The sequence below is a fragment of the Mus caroli genome, unplaced genomic scaffold (assembly GCF_978045245.1).
Source record: "Mus caroli unplaced genomic scaffold, Mus_caroli_1 scaffold_12, whole genome shotgun sequence".
NCBI classification, from domain to species: Eukaryota; Metazoa; Chordata; class Mammalia; order Rodentia; family Muridae; genus Mus; species Mus caroli.
In genome coordinates, this window is record NW_028227267.1 from 66,428,030 (window position 1) to 66,448,944 (window position 20,915).

General features: G+C 47.1%; 1 protein-coding gene across 4 annotated transcripts in view; it reads right to left on the reverse strand.

Moving 5' to 3' along the window:
• The window catches only part of Slc39a14 (solute carrier family 39 member 14), a 48,267-nt gene that overhangs the window by 20,666 nt on the left and 6,686 nt on the right, over positions 1–20,915 (reverse strand). For 3 of the 4 annotated variants that reach the window (XM_029468887.2, XM_021181712.3, XM_021181710.3), the window contains exon 2: positions 7,643–7,746. The exons of the other annotated variant lie outside the window; for it this stretch is intronic. The gene's annotated coding sequence lies outside the window, so the exon portion shown is untranslated. The remainder of the gene's footprint in view (positions 1–7,642; positions 7,747–20,915) is intronic. 4 annotated transcript variants of the gene reach the window in all.

Sequence of the window (20,915 nt, forward strand, 5' to 3'; positions counted from 1 at the left end):
CTAGAGTCCCGCCCCCCACTGACCACTAGGCTCAGGGTCAGAAGTAAGGTATTCCACAGCCTCAGGTCTATCTTTAAGCACTAGACCTAAGCCTCAGGGGACAATATGACGTTCATCTCGGAATCCTGGAGCACTGTGACTGGCCCCCTGCCCATGAGAAGCTAAGCTGGAATCCTGCCGGCTGTCACCCCCTCATTGGGTTCAGAAGCACCCACAAATGTGGTTCTGCGGGCTATGTTGGCACACTATTCTGCAGTATTTATCGAGCTCTGTTTTTCTTCTAGACCTAATGGAGAGAAAGAAGCAAAGCACTTCTTTGAGGTGGTGGTAGCTAGGTGGTAGCTTGCCTTGAGGCTCAGTCAAGAAGCTGATCACCAAGGAGAATAGAATAGGAACTGGAGCTGGGCGTGGTGGCGCTCGCCTTTAATCCCAGCACTCGGGAGGCAAAGGCAGGAGGATTTAAGAATAGGAACTTGGAGGAACTTGGCCTGGCCTAGGCTACTCGCTACCCAGGTTTCTTTGAGCACTGCCATAAAAACAAACAAAAACCAGACATACAGACACACATACTCGAACAGGGTCCAAGACAAACTTGGCCAAGGCAAGTTTTTCTGAGGCTACTGAGATGTGTACTTAAGACCCTTCTCCTCCCTTGTCACATGGAATGCTTCCTAGGTGACCAAACTGAATTTCAACCTCACCTAATCTTTATCTTTGAGGACAGGATGCCTGAAGGGCCAGAAGTTCCATTTCAGGAGGGCTAGCTAGAACTGGTTCTAAGATGGCTGCCCCAATTGACCTTCCCTGACAGTCTCTGACTCACTACAATCCAAGTGTGTTGGCTAAATGACACACACTTCCCAACTGCCTTGACCATGACTAAAAAGAAAACCGTTCTCTCTCTCTCTCTCTCTCTCTCTCTCTCTCAGGCCCAACTGAGACAACCCAAATGATGAGCTGAGCAAAACTAGGCCATTTCCCACAAAGGCCCCAAGCCCAGCGAGAGACAAACTGCCACCAATTCTTGGTCTTTTCCAATAGAAAGAAGGTTATGGGGAAAACTCTTTGTGGGAGATGGGAAGGAAAGCTGCCTCTCTCCAGTAGAAGGACTCCAACACACACACACACACACACACACACACACAAACTGACCTAAAGATAACTTGCCAGTCCCAGGAGACTCAGTATTCCCTTCCAATGGAAATGGGAGGTACTTTACCAAAACAGTAGACTGAACCATGGCAGTATTCCAGGAATCATTCACAAGAATCCCAGAATAGAGGGCAGAGTCACGTCCCTGCCACACCCCCATTCTCCAGACCCAGAGAACATCGCTGAACACCCTCTGTATGCTTGTGGGAAGTGGGGAACAAGTCAACCCACCTGGTGGGAAGGAAGAGGACGGTTTTTCTGTTTTGGGGGACAATAGATCATTAGGCAAACACAGGCAAAGCCATGCATACTAGCATCACATGTTTCAAGGAAAATAGTTCTGCTCATGGCCAAAACAGTGGGCCCACCAGATGACAGCACTAGGGAGGCTGAGGCAAGGGTGGGAGACAGGAATTCTAGACCAGCCTAGTCTCAATAGTTAAACTCTATGTATAAAACAAACAAAACCAAACAGACACAAATCATAAACCAGGGCTGAGGGGAGATAGCTCAGTCCCCAGCGCCCATGTGAGAGACAGCTATGGGAGCCAGGGCTTGTAAAGTCAGCACTGGAAAGAGGAACCAAAAGGATTCATTCCTGGGCCTTGCTGGCCAGCTAGGTAAGGTCCAGGTACAGGGGGGTACCACCTCAAACAGTCAGGCAAGGAACTTGAAGGAAGATGCCTAACATTGGCCCCTGGGTTCCATACATACTCCTACACATGCAGATTCACTCATCGTACATACACAGGCGTATGTACAAAAATACTTGACACACATGTGCAGAGTGGAGCTAGCGTACAACAAAAGGAAAAGAGGAAGAGAGGAACCAAACGGCACCACAAAGGTACTAGTAGATAGATTATAGTTCCAGAGAACCAAATTCTGCCAGGAACTTAGACCAGACATACCAACAAAGGAAGCTTGAGAAAACTATTGTAAGAGGGAGGAAAAACAGGGTTTCCAGTACCCACAATCATCTGTAACTCCAGTGTCAGAAAATCCAACACCCTCTTCCGACCTCCACAGGCTCTTACACACATAGGATGTATATAAATTCACACAGGCAAACACACAGAAACATAAATAAATCTTTGAGGTGGGGGAAGGCATAGCCTTGGGGGGTGGCTCAGGCAGACTTGAAATTCATGGTCCTCCTGTCTTGCCTCAGCCTCCCAAGAGTGGTGTACAGACGTACACACACCACCATACCTGACTAAAACCCTTTTTACATACATGGGAGTTCATTACAGTACTCTCATCTCCTGATAGCAACATTCAGCATCAGGAGATAAGCAGGAATGGACACACTACTCGGATGGAAAGGCCTGGGAGTGTGCACCTTTAACCCCAGCACCCAGGAAGCTTTAGAAAACCAAGAAGGTTAGGAGTTCAAGGCTAGCCTTAGTTATATAGGCCAGTATGGGCATCAGGAGAAAAACCCAAAAGCATTACTCCTTGTTGGGCCTTAAAGCCCAGGCTTGTAATCCCAACTACTCAGGAGACTGAGGCAGGAGGATTATGAATTCACGGCAAAGCCAATGGGCCACAAAGTTGAGTCCAGGCCAGCAAAGTACATTCAAGGTTGGTTTGGTCAATTTAGTGAGAACCTATTTCAAAAAATTAAACAAACAAACAAACAAACAAACCAGTGGGACTAGAAGTTGGCAGTTAAGTGCTTGCCTAGCAAAAGTGTGAGGTCCTGGGTTCAATTCCTAGAAAATAAATAAATACGAGATTTATCCCTTGCCAATATCTCATTAAGTTAACAAGTAGAGATTCCCAAGCATAAAAGAAATTCCCTTGCCAGGGAAGAAAATGACTTCACAATGAAATGTAACTTGCTCTTCCTCTTTCCCTCTCTCCCTCCCCTGCCTCTCTCTCTCTCTCTCTCTCTCTCTCTCTCTCTCTCTCTCTCTCTCTCTCTCTCTCTCTCTCATAAAGAGAGTTTGAGAGTGGTGCAAAGAAGGACATGAAGAGTTTGAGGAGCAAGTAAGGCAAGACAGCCTAGGTGCTGGCCCCACAAACCTGGTGTGCTGACCTGAGACCCCAGGGCATATAAAAAAAGTTGTTTGCTGGGACTGGAGAGAGAGAGCACGCTTTAGTTAAGAGCACTTGTTACTCTTACAGAGGACCTGGGGTTCCATTCCCAGTACCCACACAGTGGCTCTCGACCATCTGTAACTCCAGTTCCTGGGTATCTGTGCCATCCTTGGGTCTTCTCCGGCCTCCAACGGGCACCTAGCACTCATCCGGTACACATCCATACAAGGCAAAACACACTCAGAAACATAAAATAGAAATAAATCTTTAAAAAAAAATTTTTCTTTTGGAAAGAAGCTGATTGTAGGGGGACCCATCTGCAATCCCAGCCTTCGCACAGCAAGACAGAGGCTGAGAGGGCTAGCATGGAGCATCTAGCAGCTCGGGGGCCAGAGCACCCAATGCGCAGAGCTAAGGGACCCTGTCTCAACAAGGTAAGAGGAAAACTCTGCCCTCTAACTTCCGCACGTAATCTGTGGTACACATCCACCTACACACAGAAATAATAAAATTAAAATTTGCAAACGCTTACAAAGGCAGAAACAGTGGTTAGAAGAAACCCTTTTCTAAAAAAAAAAAAATGGAGACATTCCAATAATGTAATTAGCATAATTGTGTTAGGGAGGGGAGACCAGAATGGTTCGAGAAGGCAAAAGTTCTCTGAAATAGAGCAAGAGTCAACAGGCACTGTCTAAAATTAAAACGAGTAATTACAGACAACTCACAAGCAAGTAACGTTGCTGGGTGGAAAATTATCTCTTGCAAAGAACATATTTCTTCAATGCTTAACAATTCCCTTTAGTTTATTGCAGTTTCTTTCTCTTCTGTTACAGTCAAGGAATTGCAAAGCTATTCCAAAGGAGTATTTATACCTATTTTTCAATGCCCATTTCTGTCTGATTATGCTTGGAAGAATCTTTGGAATACTGTCGATGTATATTTTGTTTGTGCTTTGTTTTTTGAATCAGGGTCTCTCTACTTAGCCCTTGGCTGTCCTGGAACTCACTCTGTAGACCAGGCTGGGATTCAGCTCACAGAGATATGATGGCCTCTTCCTCCCAAGGGCTGGGACTAAAAGCATGCGCCACCACAGCCCAGCAAAAGGCTAGATATTCTGAGGCCTGGAGTCGATATGGTTTTGCTTTGTTCTGCTTCAGTCTGATCGATCCCAGCATGTGATGTGGGAATGCAGCAAGGTTAGAAAAGACAGGCACTCAGCATCACTGACTTCATCCTTCCCTCCCTTCCTTTGAAACACAGTCTCATGTAGCCTAAGCTGCCCTCCATTTTATATGTAGCTGAGGCAGACCTTGTACTCCTGATGTTCCTGCCTCTACCTCCTGAGTGCTGAGATTCTCAGAGCCACACCAGTTTAGGCAATGCTGGGGACCAAACCTAGATAGAGTCTTAAGCATACGAGGCAAGAACTCTGCCAACTGAGCTACATCTCAGCCCAAACTTTCGTTAAGTATAGCACAAAACCTAAAACCCACTGGGCAGTGGTGGCACACTTAGGAGGCAGAGGTGGCACACTTAGGAGGCAGAGGTGGGTGGGTGTCTATAATTCTGAGGCCAGCCTAGTCTACAGAGTGAGTTCCAGGACAGTCAGCTCTATAAAAAGAAACCTTATCTTAAAAAACTAAAACCAAACCAAACCAAAATGAAACACCTAGAACCCTACAGAAACAACTGCTGACACATCTGAACACAAAAGTTCTTCTATAAACACTTCACTATAATATCTTCCTTATTTATGGTTGAACTAACAATGACACAGTCACCTGTGCAAGTCTCTGTATCCAAAATTAGAAAGCTAGTAATTATTCCTTTCTCCATCTCCCTTTGTGGAGCTGAGGGCCTCGTATGTGCTAAGCAAATGTTCTACCTACCAACAGGCTACAACCCCAGCCCGAGCAGCAGCCTTAAGGCACAATATTCAGGTAAAGACTGCCTCCAGAGTCCAGAGAGCTTCAAGGAGAACTATGGTGGTACAGATCTGTGATCAGTCCCAGCTATTCAAGTGGCCAGAGGCAAGAGGATCTTCAGTTCAGGCCCTGCTTGGGCTAGAGAGTAAGTTCATAGACAGCCTAGGTACTGTAGTAGGACCCTATAGTAGGACACAAGTAAAGTGGTACATGCCTGTAATTCCAAGCATTTGGGAGGCAGAGGTAGTTTAGGTAGTCAGGAGGTTAGGCCAGCCTTAGTCATTTCATATATAGAGGCTAGCCTCTCATATATAGAGACAAGAGATCCTGTCTCACCTCCACTTCCCCCAAACAGGCCCTACCTCCCCTCCCCACCCCACAAAAGGCTAAGAATGTAGGTTCTAGGACTGAACCCCGAACCACATAAAAGGAAAGAGAAGGGGTGGTGGTTACTGGGGTGCTGCACACCCGAAATCTCAGCCCTCTGAAAACTGAAGCAGGAGGATTACTTCAAGTTCAAGGGCAGCCTAGGCAGCAAAGGAAGATCCTGTTTGAAACTAGCAAAAAGAGATCAACTATCTCATCTCAGTCTCTACCCATTCATTGAATGAGCATAGTCCAGAGGCCTTACCTACCCAAGGCAAGCTATCTTTGGCCTTTCTTCACTCAAGGCAAGAGCCAATGAACAACTGGAGTTGAACTGAGTACAGCTGGAATACAGCCTCGTTCTCATTCTCGGCTCCAGGCATTCAAGAGTTGTATTATTCCATTCCCCCCATCAAACCACTTTACAGTTTTCCTACTTCCTGTTCCAGAACCTGAGCCTCAAGCTATGGCATCCCAAAGGCTACCCAGGGTAGGCAACATCCATATAGCACAGGAGGGACAGGGGACCACTCATTCACCCCAGAAATCTCAGGCTGCTAAAACAGGAAGAATGGAAGACCATTAAAAAGGAAAAAAAGGTCAATGGTAACCCAGAAGCAGGGACCAGAATCAGAACCAGCAGCCTTGAGCTCACCACACAAATATCTGCTGATCTCCCTCACTGTGCGTCAGCACCGTGGAGAGGGGGTCATCAGGCCAGAGACTGGTGAGAAGGGCCTGGGGCAGCCAGCATAAACTGACCAGGAAGGCTTACTTAGCCCCAAGCTGGGCCTGGAATGAGTCTAATGACAGCCAAGCCCAGGGTTGGAACCAGGCAAGAGGGGAGAAAATCAGACTTCAGGGCTCAGGGCCCACCAGGAATCTGGGCCAGAACTTCTAAAATGTCTTCAGGCTGGGAAAGACAGGGAAGTGGTCCAAGGCAGGAAGCCAGCTCTTCCCACCAGAGCCTGGTGAGAGTTGCCCCTGTTCTCGTCTCTCAACATTTCCCAGATTGCAAAAGTGTGGCCTGTTGTCCCTCAGAGTTCACTACTGTTTGCCAGACCAGTGTCCCATGTGTGGCCTAAGCAATGTGGCGCTCACTCACACCCATCACTTACATCACTGCTTAAGCAGACGCTTGCTTCTAGCTTGTCATCAGAGTCAAATAGAAAAGCAAGGCCTGGTAACTCCCTCCACCTCACATGCTTTTTCTCGCGGGCATCTCCATTGCATTCTCTCCCTGGGAGCCTCAGGTCACTCTGAGCTCCTCAACCATTTTGAATACTAAACCTCTTGGTCTTCCAACAAGCCTGCTTAACTAGATTTTTGTTCCAAAAGGCGAAGAGGGTCCTCTAGTATCCCTTTGTCAACGCAAGTCTAGCACAGTGCTGAGCACACAAGGGGCCATGTGTAAAGAATTTCTGATCAAAGATGAGAGGTTTAACTTCCCATCTAACTAAAGTCTACAAGGCCGCTACAGACCAACAACTCCTTCTACAGACAATCTATGTCAGTAAATGTCCCCGCAGGCCATGTGAAGCCACCAGTAAGGACCATCTATTGTTCCTTCCTCTAAACTATTCTCTTATTGTGCATACACACACACACACACACACACAGAGAGAGAGAGAGAGAGAGAGAGAGAGAGAGAGAGAGAGCGCACGAACATATAAACACATTTTTGTCTTGTCTAGTATTTCCAGAATGAATTTTGCTATCTAACTCTCGAAGGCCTGAACATGTAGCCCAGGCTGGCCTTGAACTCATGACAATCCTACTAAGGACTAGGATTATGGGTAGGCACCATCACCCTGGGTACTTCACTTATGTTGAATAAACTAAAAGCTAGCTTATACCTACCAAACCTAAAAGCCAGTCCCTGCCCAGCACACACCAGCTCCCAGAAGAGAAGGAAAATGAGTCCATGTTCAAGCTTAGCTATGTGGCAAGTCAGGGCGACATGACATTGTCTCCATAAATAAGAAAGAAATAAAAAGCAATGGTAACTAAAATCTACCTTAGTCCAAGAGTTCATTCACTCAAGAAATGTCACTTCCTGCCAGTCACCAAGAATAATGTGAGTCCCTGAGATGCTAATGACACTGGGTATCTTCCCTCCCTGGACTGGGAGAGTAAAGCCCACACAAGAAACTTACCAGAGTGATGAGGCCAAGGCTAATGTGCAGCTCAAGGTTTACCTGGTCAAACTGAGCCAACAGAGAGAGGTTCCACTCAGGATATTAAGCAGCCTGGAGACACACTGGAAGAGATGAAGAAACAGGCTGAGCTCCCAGGGCCTACTCCAAAGATCCTGTTACTGAACTATGCTGCAAGGGGTTGCTACTCAGGCATCCGGTAGTTGTGGCAGAAAGACATCCCTGCCAGTGAACCATTCCAGCAAAACAGATGTCCTTGGTGTATCCTGAAGAAGAGAAGGCCCAGCCTCTTCCCACGAAACAGTTGCACAAGCAATGAACCCATCTAACTGGCACAATCTGAGTCACACTGGGAATCTGAGCAGCACAGGATGTCAGAGTACAGTCTGTTTTTGTTTTCTTGTGCAGTACACCTAAGCCCTAACCTAGAGAGTCATGCATGTTGCTCTTGCATGAGGACCACAGAGAGACCATGTACTCACCGTACTTGTGTGGGACCATGGAGAGTACTAGAGAGACACAGAGCCGGGGAACAGTGAATCAAAGGGCCTGGGAAGAGCGATGCACCCTGGGGTGTTAGCACTGAGGAGCTTCTGGGAAGTGGGAGGCTACCAGTAAGCTACACTTCTAGGCCACAAATGTGTGTGTGTGTGTGTGTGTGTGTGTGTGCGCGTGTGTGTGTACACGGTGCCTGCAGAGGCCAAAAGAAGGCATCTGTTGCCATGGGACTGGAGTTACAGATGGGTTGTGGGTTACCATGTAGGTGCTGTGAATGAGGCCCAGGTCCTCTGAAGGAGCAAGCAGTTGGTGCCGTTAACACTGAGGCATCTGTCCAGCCCCAGGAATGTGTATTTTTGTTTCTCTACCCTTAGTAGGCTGAACTATAATTTATTTTCCAAATGAAGTGCATAATACACTGGACAGGACCACTAGGAGTAAGCTACCAATTCCATTAACAGACAGCAGGGAACAAGTTAGTGTGTGCCCCCACCCCACCCCCACCACAGACAAATGTTGGAAAACAGAACAGATCAACCTGGTGTCAGAGGTGGCCAAGAGCCCTAAAGGAAAGTTCAGACCCCTAGAACATGTAAAAACAAGCTAGCGGAGAGGGTGGGGGAATGGAACACTCTATCCATAGAAACTAGTCGAGATGGAACATCTACTTGAAGTCTACAGTGGCTAAGACACACAAGAAATCACACAGGGGATATATAGCATTAGAGGCTACAGACAACAGGCCTTGAAAGGTTCAAGAAAACATATGGTTCAGCTGTGGTGCGAATCAAACCCAGCCTCAAACACTGGAGGCAGGTGTGCCACCATTGAGCTAACCCCCTGGTACCTACTTCTGTTTGTTTGTTTGTTTGATTGATTGATTTGTTTATTTGTAGTCTCACACTACAGTTCAAGTTGGCTTGGAACTCACTATGGAGCCTAGGCCAACCTTAAGCTCCTGGCAATCCTCCTGCCTCAGCTAACCAAAGAGCTGGGAGTACAGGTATGAGCTACGAGGCCTGGCATTTGCACTCTTGGCTGCATCCTGGAGAATGGGCAGGGAGGCAGGCAGATGAGGAGCAGGAGAGTAAACAGCAGCAGGCTCTCACAGACAGACGTCCAAGTGAAAACAGAGAACCAGTTGGGTCTTAAGGGCAAGAGTTCTTTGTGTTGGACTCAGAGTCAACAGCAACCCAGGCTGGATTACGCAGACCTCAGAATTCTGCAAGCAGAATTAGAAAAGAGACCACCCCAACATTCAGGCTAAGACACATCTGCTCAACATTCCTGCTGCAGTGGGCAGGTAATTTAAGAAATGTGTACTTTAGCTTTGCAGTAAAACACACCCCAAGGGCCTTTGGCTACACTGCTTGGTGAATGGCCAAGACTATCCGCCCCAGCGCCCCTTCTCCCCCAGCCCTTCCAGTCCTCTTGCAAGCCAGTTCAAGCCCAAGACCTCCTCAAAGGCTCTAGCTGGCCAGTCTCCATGAGACACCCTGGCATAGGCCACTATTTGAAGAAAGTCATTCTTTATGTGTACAATCTTCAGGTTCACCTGAGAACCTGCTGGAAGGGCAAATTCTCTGTACCTCCAGGCAAACCAGAAACCAGGTTGGCCCAGGACTGTGGGTTTTACTTGGGAGCTCTGGCAATGTTCCTGCACACTAAAGCCTGAGGCTTGCCACTCCACTTCCATGAAAACCAAAGGGGCAATAAAAGGGACCACGTGGCTCTTTCTACCAGTATCTAACCTTCCTGACTGGTCGCTACTTCCTGCAGGGCACCTGGACACCCTGCACTCATAGAAAAAGAGGGTTACTAAAAAACAAACAAACAAACAGAAAGTAAAGAAAAATAAATACCTATTTCCAAGTTGGGAAGCAGGCAGCAGTGAAAGACAGACAGAAATGACACCAATCCTAAACCTTCTCCTCTTACATAGCATGCTCTTTGGCCAAGGGTACATACAGCCAGTCAGTGAGTCACTGATTACTAAGTTGCATGGCTTTCCCACATCCTCTGCCTTCTCACTGTGTGACCACAAACCGGAGCATCTTGCTTCCTGAGATCCTAACCAGCCTACTGACCCTAACTCAGCCTTAGCCACTAGGACTCTCCCTCCTCGTTTCCTCGCCTGATTTCCTCTATCACACACACACACACACACACACCACCACCACCACCACCACCACCATCCGCCACCCACCACCCATGTCACCCCTGCATCTTCTTATCCCCATCACTCTGGACTCAAAAGCGTGCTGGAGCTGTCCGAGAGCTAGCATGTACATGCTCACCCAGCTCTAAGGTGAGGAGGGTCCAGGAGAGGAACGAGGAGGTCCTGCAGAAATAGGTCTGCACTCCATTCTGGTCCTCCCCAGCACTGCCTCACCCCACCCAGGCCCATTCTTTCCGTCCTCTTTGTCTCGGGGTCCAGGCACTTAGAATGACAGACAGGCTTACATTTCAACCAGGTTAACTGCCTTGATTGTTTCTTTACAGCCCAGGGATTGGCGGGGCCTTCTGCTATAACCCTTACCTCCCTAGGCATTTCTGTAAGGCCTAGGGACTTCATCGTGGAAGCGTTGGGTAAGGCTATCAGGGACAAGAGACGCAGCACGGGAGCATCTTCTAGAAGCTCCCTGTGTTGAAAGGGGCAAGGGAGATGGTGAAGACCCCAGCATCTTCCTGATTTGCCCATCTCCGTCCTGGCCAGACCTCTGCAGAGAAGTTGAGAAGTTCAAGCACAGATGGATTCCTACCTTGAAGCCAAGCAGGCTTCTGGTTCATCCCACACAGAGCCACAGATCGGCACATGCCATATAGATCAAGGCCACATGAGCAAACCTGCTGACACACTGCCATCTCCAGGCAATATGTGCAAAACTGAGTTCCCTAGCACTCCCTCCCCAGCCTCTCACAAACTGCCTGCCTATTAAAAAAGGATCAACATTCTAGCCAGACTTAAAGGCTTACTCTTTCCAGCTAACACTAACCCAAGCTCCAATCTGGGTAATTTTCAGACACAGAGATGAAAGAAACAGACATGAAGATAGGTGCTGGAGAGACAGCCTAGGTGGTAAATGTTTGCCTTGAAAGCATAAAAACCTGAATTCTACACCCAGAACAAGAGTAAAAAACAGTCGGATGTAGAGGTACGTGCTACAGAGGAGGAAACAGGTGGGTTCGAGGCTCACTGGCCACCAAGCCTAGACTACTTGAGAGACCCCTTTTCAAAAAGAAAAAGTGAAGTCTAGAGGGATGACCTAATGGTTAGGGGTGTATACTGCTTTGCAGAGGAGCAGAATTCTGTCCCCAGGATCCACACTGACAGGATGAAACTGCTCATCACTCAAGCTCCGGGGTGTCTAGCACCTTCTTCTGGCTGCCACACTCACACTTACATACACACATGTACACATAATTAAAAGTAAATAAAATTGTTTCCAAAAAGTGTGTCAACACCTGAATAACACCCCAGGCTGTCTTCTGGCCTCCATACACAGGTGCGTGCAAATGTATACACCAGTGCACATATATACAACACACAATTACTCATAGAAGCATCCTTCATCAAAAAGCCTGTGGACAACCCAAAGACCCCTGAGCCAGAAGGTCGGTAGAAAACCTTCAGGGGATTCTCAGGATGGAACTGGATGGGACAGAGTGCACACAGGGAGTTTTTAAACAACATGTGACACTATTTGTAAGAAACCCCACCCCTTCTAGGAACATCTGAAGAGCTTGTCTGAATCTGGACCACTGCACAGGAAACTTCGGGGGCCAAGAACCCAGCTACATTTTCCTAGTAATGCCAAAGGAGGAGGAATCTGACATGGTAGTTACTGAAAAATCTCTGACCTGGCCCTCAAGAGTTCTGTCTGTCTGTCTGTCTGTCTCTCTCTCTCTCAAATTTATTTATTCTTATGTATATTTGGTGTTTGGTCTACATGTCTGTCTGTATGAGAAAGTTGGATCACCTGAAACTGGAATTACAGACAGATGTGAGCTGCCATGTGGGTGCTGGGAATTGAACCTGGATCCTCTGGAAGAGCAGCCAGTGCTCTTAACCGCTGAGCGTTCTCTCTAGCACAAGTCCCTTGCTTAGTGTAATAGTGTAACAGATACATACAAACATTAATTCTACATTTAATCCAAGTGTTACTTCACTCGACATAGTGTTTTTAGATTTAACCCAGTTAATGTTCTCTCCCCCAAACTAAAATGAAATTCTAACCTTTTGCTGGGCTTTAACATTTTTAACAGACACTTTGTTTGCTGGGTATAATGACATATATCTTTATGCACTTGGGAGGCAGAGGTGGGCAGATCTTTGTGAGTTCCAGGTCAGCCTGGTCTACATAGTTGAGTTCCACAGCTGGGGCTACACAGTGAGACTCTGCCTCCAAAACACAAAACAGAAGAGGAGGGCGAGAGATAGGTCCCTTTCTTCCCCACATCCCTGAGAAGAAAGAGCCCTAATGGCAGCTATTTGGCAATCTCATCAAAAAGAACAATTCACCTACTTTCCCCCCTGTGGTAGGGGAAATAATGGGGAGCCCCACAAGTCCAGGCTGTTTCTACAATTTCCCAGCGGTTCATGGAAACTCTGAGTTTTGTTCCCATTACGCACACAACCTCCGTCGATGTGCCAAGTGCACACAGCACTGCTGGGGGAGGGGGCTAGGGTGGCTGCCCGGAAGAGGGAGTGGACGACAATCAAGGTCATAGCCAAGCACACAGAGAAGGTGGCTCACCCATGGTCAAGGTCTCTGTCCTGTGTCTGCTGGATGTCAGAGGGTGGCAGAGGGGGGCTGGGGGTGCAGAAACAGAAACACGGGAACTTTGTTCCCAGGGATGGACAGGCTGTCCTGTGAGGCATTTTGGTTAGCTGCCCAGGGCTGGGGGAGTGGGGTGACTGTACTTTTTGCACCTTTCTGGGAAAGGATTGGAATAGTCATGGCTTGCTGCCCTGGAAGCCGTCCAGAGACCTGGTATCCTGAGAACTTGCCCAGCCTGTCACAGGCAAACTGTCCCAACACCGGGGAAGTAGCATTGGGATACCCAAAGGCTAGAGATGTCCCACAGGCCAGGGATGGCAGAGCATGGGACCCATCTTCAGGGAACACAGCCAGCCTCCCTGCAGACCACCAGGGCTGTAACTAGCCCCTAGGCTTGTGATCTAGGAAAACAAAAGAGTCTCTATGGGCTGGCAAGGGAACCAACCCTGTGACTTCCAGGAAAGAGCAGAGAAAGCACCCATAGTTCTTCTCGACTGGCAGACTGTTTGGGCTTCCAGCTAAAATTAAAAAAAACAAAAACAAAAACAAAAAAACACCGATTGCTAGGTCAGCCACCATCCCTAATAGGTCCTCATCTATGGTAGAAGAGCAAGCAGCTCCCAACCCCCCACTTCCACCAATACACGTGGACACAGCCGTAAGAAACAAACAAACAAACAAACAAAAAAAAAACCCAGCGACTTCTGGAATGGGTCCAGGAACAAGAATGAGATCCAGGAACAAGTTAGAGAGGCTGCACTTAACCAATAATTGATTTTTATTTTTAATTATTTGACTTTGGTTTGGTAACAAGGATTGAACCTATGGTTTGTTCATGCCAGGTAAGCACTAACCACTATATTATGTTCTTAGGCCTCTTCTTATTTATTTACTAATTAATTTTTGGTTTTTCAAGGCTAGGTTGCACCTTGTGGCCCTGGCTGGCCTGAAACTTACTCTATAGACCAGGCTGGCCTTGAACTCAGAGATCTGCTTGCCTCTGTTTCTGGGATTAAAGGCTTGTACCATCACCACTAAAAAAATTTTTAATTGATTTATTTTTTATGTGCATTGGTGTTTTGCCTGCATGTATGTCCGTGGGAGGTGCCAGGTCCCTGGAATTGGAGCTACAGAGAGTTGTGAGCTGCTGTGTGAGTTCTGGAAATGGAAACTGAGTTGTCTAGAAGAACAGCCAATGCTCTAAACTGCTGAGCCATCTCTCCAGCCCCTCTTTTTAATTTAAAAAAGAAAAAAATAATTAAAAAAAAACAAAAACAAAAAGGCAGTGTGTTTCATTAAATTGCCCAGACTGGCCTCAAATGTAAGCTCACCCAGCCTCTGCCGCAAAATGCATGGGATTCCACGCCTGCGCAGACGTCTCACAGTCCCAGGCTGGAGCCTCCTGCTCCCATCTCCTAGCAGGGCAGGCATTGGCTTCACAAACGCTAGGCAAGCACACTGCCGTGTATGTGTATCTGCAGCCTTTTGCAGTTTTGCACGTTCGTTTACTTTTATTTGGGTGCCACGGGGCTCATGGGAGCCGGTCCTCTCCCCCACCCTGTGTTTTCCAGGGATCCAGCTTGGATCCCGCCACCTACCCACTCACTCACTGGCCTTGCATTTTATTTGATTATTTGGTTATCAGTATGCCTAAACATTTTTCAAGTTTGCAAGCAGTTGTATTTTTATTTTTATTTTCCCAGTTGCCGGCTATGTGCCTCTCCGCATTTGTACTGAAACACACACCTTTTTCTTGGTGATTTATTTAGGAGTCCATTGCTGAGGAAGGACTTGTGTTTGGTTGCCAGCACCTGTACTGAGTAGCTCACAACCATTGGCAACTCCATCCCAAGGGATCTAACACCCTCTGCTAGCCTCTACAGGCACTCGAATGCACATACTACCCCCACACACTCCCATGGATGAACACATGTGCATGCGCATACACACATCACCTTGATGTTTAAAGAATCCCTATTCCAGGGGGAGAAAAGATTTCATTGTATATTAACCTTTGGTCACATGTTCAAATGTTTTCCTAATTACTTTCTTTTTAATTTTACTCAACTGGTGACATAATAGTCTTTCTTTTTTCTGTATCTCTTTTCATGTGTATTAGTGTGTGCTTGTATGAGTTCCTGTGCATCACATTCATTCAGCAACCCACGGAGGGTACTGTATCTGTGGGAAATGGAGCTGCAAGCAGTTCTGAGCTGCCACGTGGGTGCTGGGAATTGAACCCGGGTCCTCTGCATGAGCAGCCAGTGCTTTTAATCACTGAGCCTGGGCCATCTTTCCAGCTCCTGGAGACATAATTTGCAAACAGAAGCCAAAGCAATTTCCCTTAAAGTTCCTGCTTTTATTAGCGTGATTAGAAAAACCTTGCCCAAGGCTAGCATGGGGTTCACTTTCCCTAAGCCAGGCATGGGAGTACACATCTGCAACCTCAGCACTTGGAGCAGATGGCTCGAAGCTCTTCATGGAGTCAAGGCTAGCCCAATCTCCACAGCAAGTTTCAGGCTAAGAGGGCTATGGAGAGTCTGACGAAAGGAAGAGACAACAACAAAGACTTTGTACTCTTGTAGTTACAGACATTTGAATTTCTTGCATTTAAAAACTTTAATCTCTAATCCACCTGGAGTTAACTTTGGCTTAAGAAAATCTAATTTCGTTTTTCTAAATAATTAGCTGGTTATCCCAATACTGCTAAAGCATAGTTTCTATTATTTCTTTATCCTAAAGCACATATAAAGCTTTCTTTATATGTGCTTTCTAAAGCTCCTTGTGGAGTTCAGGCATCCTGAGGCTCAGGGACCTGGAAGCCAAACTCAAGTCATCAGGCTTGGTGTCGTTTACCTACTGAGCCATCTCATCAGCCCTTAGCTTCTTCCCTGTCCCAACTCACTATGTATGACCTCAAACGCACCGAGATCCACCTGCCTCCTGGACTAGAGGCATGGACCACCTCACTCTTTTCTAAAGTTTTATCTTGAGATAGGATCTTGCTTACTAAGGCCTTAGATTCGATCCCATGGTATCACCTCCAGACAGACAACAAATCACAACCTACCAAAGAAAAGCAACCTAAGCGTGCAGCAGAAAGGGCTGTTACTATGAAGGTAGCCCACGTAACAACAGGCATCCAGAGGCGAGGCGTTAGAGAAGACTCTGGGCCAGTGGGTAAAGTGCCTGGGACACAGCCTGGTGATCTGAGTCTAATCTAAACAGCCTGGTGATCTGAGTCTAATCCCTGAAACTCACTTACATGGGTAAATGGAGAGATCACCCTCCAGAAAAAAAAAAATATATTCTCTGATTTCCACACATGTGCCATGGCAAATGCACTCCCCATAGTACATACACATATAAACTACTGCTAAATAAACCGAAGAGCTAAGAGTGCTCTCAGTCACACAGACCTCAGCCTGACCCTGGATCCCACAGTATCAACTTTGAGGATCTAAGTCAAGACACAAGCTGATGGGACTTGGTTACCATACAGAGAAAAGCAAAGGCTGGAATGGCCGCCCCTCCCTCGGAGTAGCCAAAAAGGTGAGATACAGAATAGAAACATAGTACTTGCTATGCCACTCAATAAATGTTAGTTGTCTAGAGACAGAGTAACATAGACAAGAGAAATAAGGAAGGTCTAGAGGTACAGCTCAGAGCTGCAACACTCTAGTGGTCCCTCAGCCCCAACCCTGCACTTCCTACAGGGACACCCTGCACGTGGGACGGACGTCTGATCAGGGATGTCAGATGGGGGAGGGACTCTCAGATCTGCAACATCAGGCGGGCAGGTGGGTAGCAGGAAGCCTAGGGTTGGGCTCCAGGCCTGCTTTCTGTCACAGGGCTGACGAGCAGTATTCTCCTCCCTCCTCTGGTTCATAGGTTCATGAGCCAGATTCTACAAAGGTTGTCTCCCTGCGTCAGCTGAATGGTACCCACAACTCACCTCCATGGGAAACCTCAGGAATGTGATCTGAGTAAGAAGTGGGGCCTCTGCTGATGAAGTCAGGCAAGGATCTTAAGAGGAAAAGCATCCTGGAATCTGGATGGGCCCTAAATCCAATGGCTCTCGTCATTATCAGAGAAAGGGGAGGAGATGGGGACACACACACACACAGAATTAAGGAAGGTGGTAGAAGGACCAAAACAGAGGCTCGTGTCATGAAGCCACAAGCCAGGAAGTGCCAAAGGTCCCTTCCCCACCTACTGTGACTACTCCTCCCACCCCGAAACCCCTACCTAGACCTGAAGCTGAAAACATCAGGAAGGATTCTTTAACAGGAAGAGCTGTTGGAGCAGAGCCCCACCCACACTTGATCTCAGCCTTCCGACTCCAGGAACTACAGAGAACACTGTGGTGGTTGGAAAACCACCAACCTCCGGCAACCTGTCAGGAAAGCGAGCGCTAGGTAAATACTTTGGTGTTGGCATCAAGGCGGGATCACTTTAGTCAGGTTTATAGTTCTAAGATGACTCCTATGACCCTTGCCTTCTTTGTGGGCAGCACCTGTAATTGAGATGGCACTCCTGTGTCATACCTGCAGGGAGGCTGCAGCTGGTGGCTGACAGATAGGAACTAAGACTGGTGGAGGCACTGGCCAGCACGCAGCAGGTGGAGGTAAGAGAATCAAGGGTTCAAGGGCATCCTCAGCCTCACAGTGAGTGCAAGGCCAGCTCGGGTTACAGGAGACCCTGCTTCAAAGATTAAAAGGGAGAAAGGGAGCTGGCCTTGTGCCTACACTGGTAGAGTGCTTGCCTAAGATAAACAAAGCCCTGGCTTCCATCCTAATACAATCTGTGTGCTGGCACCTGCCTGTAATTCCAACAATGGTGGTGAAGGAAGAAGAATCTCAAGTTCAAGGTTTGAGGCCCGCCTATGATACAAGAGACCCTGTCCCAGAAACAAAAACAAGAGATATTAGGAAATAGGGAGAGAGGGTTTTCTAGGAACTGAATGAGGTCCCTGGCTAGCAACCAAAGGAAGGAAAAATCCATCCTACATCAACAAGGAGCCGACTTCTTTCCAACCTTGCAAGCCACCCTTCCAGAAAAGAACTTAGGTTGGCGCTTCGACGTTAGCTTTGTAGGGCTCTTAGCAAGCTAGACAGGCCAAGAGGAATGGGAAATCACAAAATGGGTGATCACAAACCTATAGTGTTGCACTAACGTGCCTCCCAGTTTCCATATACAATGCCACACACTTCCATTTCCTAAAATTATAAATGGCAAGTTCTGGTCACAGGTGGCGGCGGCCCCAAGCTGAGCGCGTCTCTGAGCTCCCCCCTACTCTGGATGAACCTCCATTAGCCCGTCCTACTGACAACATCACGCACATGACTACTAGAGTAGAGAGGGCAGAGGACACTCAGGATAGTGGTTTCTGACTGTGGCTGGTGTTGATTAGCTTTCACGCAGGCGGCCCCTCTGGCCTTTTAACATCAGGTTACAGTATGTTCTATGAGTTACAATACTACTGACGCTATGAAGTTAATAAGACTATTGCTTAGGACATATGCCAAGCCAGGCAGTGTCACATGCCTACAAAGCCAACACTGAGGGGACACTGAGGCAGGAAGATGGGTAAGACTGAATCCAGCCTGGGTTTTAAACAGAGATCCCATCTCAGAAGAGAGACGTGGACTGGGGAGATGGCTCAGCAGGTGAGATCACTGGCCTCAAGCCTGACCACCTGAGCTGCATCCTCAGAACCCACAAGAGAAGGCAAGAACTGGTTCTAGCCAATTATGCTCTGACCTCTGCACGGGTGTGCGTGTGAGCGCATACAAGCAGTTGATCAATGTAAAAAGAAAAAATTTAAAGATAAATGTAGCAGTTACTTAGTGTCTTCACTGCTAAGCCTTCAGTTTTTTTCTAAGTTCTAATTTAAAAGGATATACACACACATATACATACATGTCTGACTGAGTATGTGTATACCTCCCTTTTCCCATTTCTATCTCCTCTGTGGATACCAGCCAAAACTCTAAGCAGACTTGTCCCAGACACTCTGGCTGTTTTTTTTCTCTTTTTTCTGAAGACCCTCCCCACACTCTTTCCGAGGCTGCCTGTAAATCTCTATAGCTGAAATGTCCTGAGTTTCTTCTTCCTTTCTTCATTCTCTTCCTTCCAGCAAGTGTCAGCTTTATATCACTTGGCCCGTTTTTCTTTCAAACTCTAATAAAACAGTCTTTGAGCTTTAAAACTGATAGATACACAGACAGATAGATAGATAGATAGATGCGCAGACAGCGGAGGGCTGAGAGGGGCAATCAGAAGGGATGATATCCCGATGACACTGTAGGTACAAACGTCCCTGTTAGCCAGGGACACCAGCTTCTACCTCTGGAATCTATCATCAGGAAGTTCAGTGAAGGCCGGGCGGTGGTGGCATGTGCCTTTAATCCCAACACCGGGGAGATAGAAGTAGGAGGAACTCTGTGTATTTGAGAGTTACAGGATAGCCAAGGGCCACACGGAAGAAACCCTATTTCAAAAAACCAAACCAAAAAAATAAAAAAATTAAAACAAAGCTCGATAAAGTCACCATCTACAGTCCACACACAAGTGTGTGTTTAGGTTGGTATAATGACAAACGTTCAGAGTTTCTCACTGTTGAAGAAGAAAGCTATAAGTAACAGGGGAAAGGCTTAAAAACAAGATGACTTTATGGTGTTTGGTTGAAATAAGAGGTATTTGAAGGGATCTAGCAGGCCCGGGCATGGCAAACATGGCACCAGCAGGTTTTGCCCTTTCCCCCTCTCCCCCTTGCCAAACTGTTAGATTACATTCCTAAAGCTAGTCACCTCGGGCTAGTCCCTTATTTGGCCTCTTCCTTCTACTGAGGCTGACTACCAAGGTCCAGCTCTCAAAGTATTGAAGCCCAGCAATCAAAAGCCCCCTTTGGTTACCCTTATTAACATGCCCAATTAAAATTAACCAGCTCATCCCAACACAGGGTTTCCCCCTTTACCTATATCAACTGCCATTTGCCTATGGGCCAAGGCTGTCTCCTATGCAGAGATAGTCCTTTGTCCTTTGTCCCTCAGGGACAATATCACTTCCTCTCCCTAGTTCCTTTTCCCTTCTCCCACGTCCTTTGTCTCTTATTCCCTGTCCTTTGTCCCTCTGGGGCAAATCTCCATTGTGCTGAGAACTTGGTTGTGGTGTGTCCTGTGTCGATCCCAGTCCTTTCAATATTAATATAGACATGAATTAAAATATAAACAGAGGGGCTGGGACATAACTCAGTTTAAGGCATAACTGGCCTAGCTTCGGTGGCGCACACACCTTTAATCCCAACAGTAGCAAAGCACTGTTCTGTTAGTTCGAGGCCAGCCTGGTCTATATACCTTGAGTTCCAGGACAGCCAGGGCTACACAGAGAAACTGTCTCAAAAAAAAAAAAAAAAAAAAAAAAAAGTCCAGGGCTGAGTAAACCACACATCTGTAATCCTAGCAGAATTAGAAATTCAAGGCCATTCTCAATTATATAGCAAGTTAAGGCCAGCCTTGGCCACATAAGACCCTGCTCAAGATTTTTCTAAATCATCCGCATACCCAGAGGTACAAGTACATACATATCGGTTAGTGTCATTATGCATTCCCTGCTTTGTCTACTAAAAGGGTAATGGCACATCTAGCAAATTAGACTTTAGACTCTCCACCAGGCTAGTTCAAGAAGGGGTGGAGGAGGGCAGTGGTAAGGTGAAGGATTATCTTGTGACATTAAAAAAGTAACTGCCAGGGAAGCTGAAGACAGGGGCTTATCTAAAGAGCACAAAGGATGACAAGGACACCCTTCAAAGGGGCAGGGATAGGTGCAGCTCAGGGAGAGCCTTTGCTTCCAACACGGGAGCTCTTGGTTCAATCGAGGATACCTCAAGAGGCAGAAGGAAATGAGAGGGGCGAGTCATGAATAATGACCATGAGATCCTACCCCACAGAATCAAATCTAACACGAGGGGCAGTTCTCCCTTTCAGCAGAAT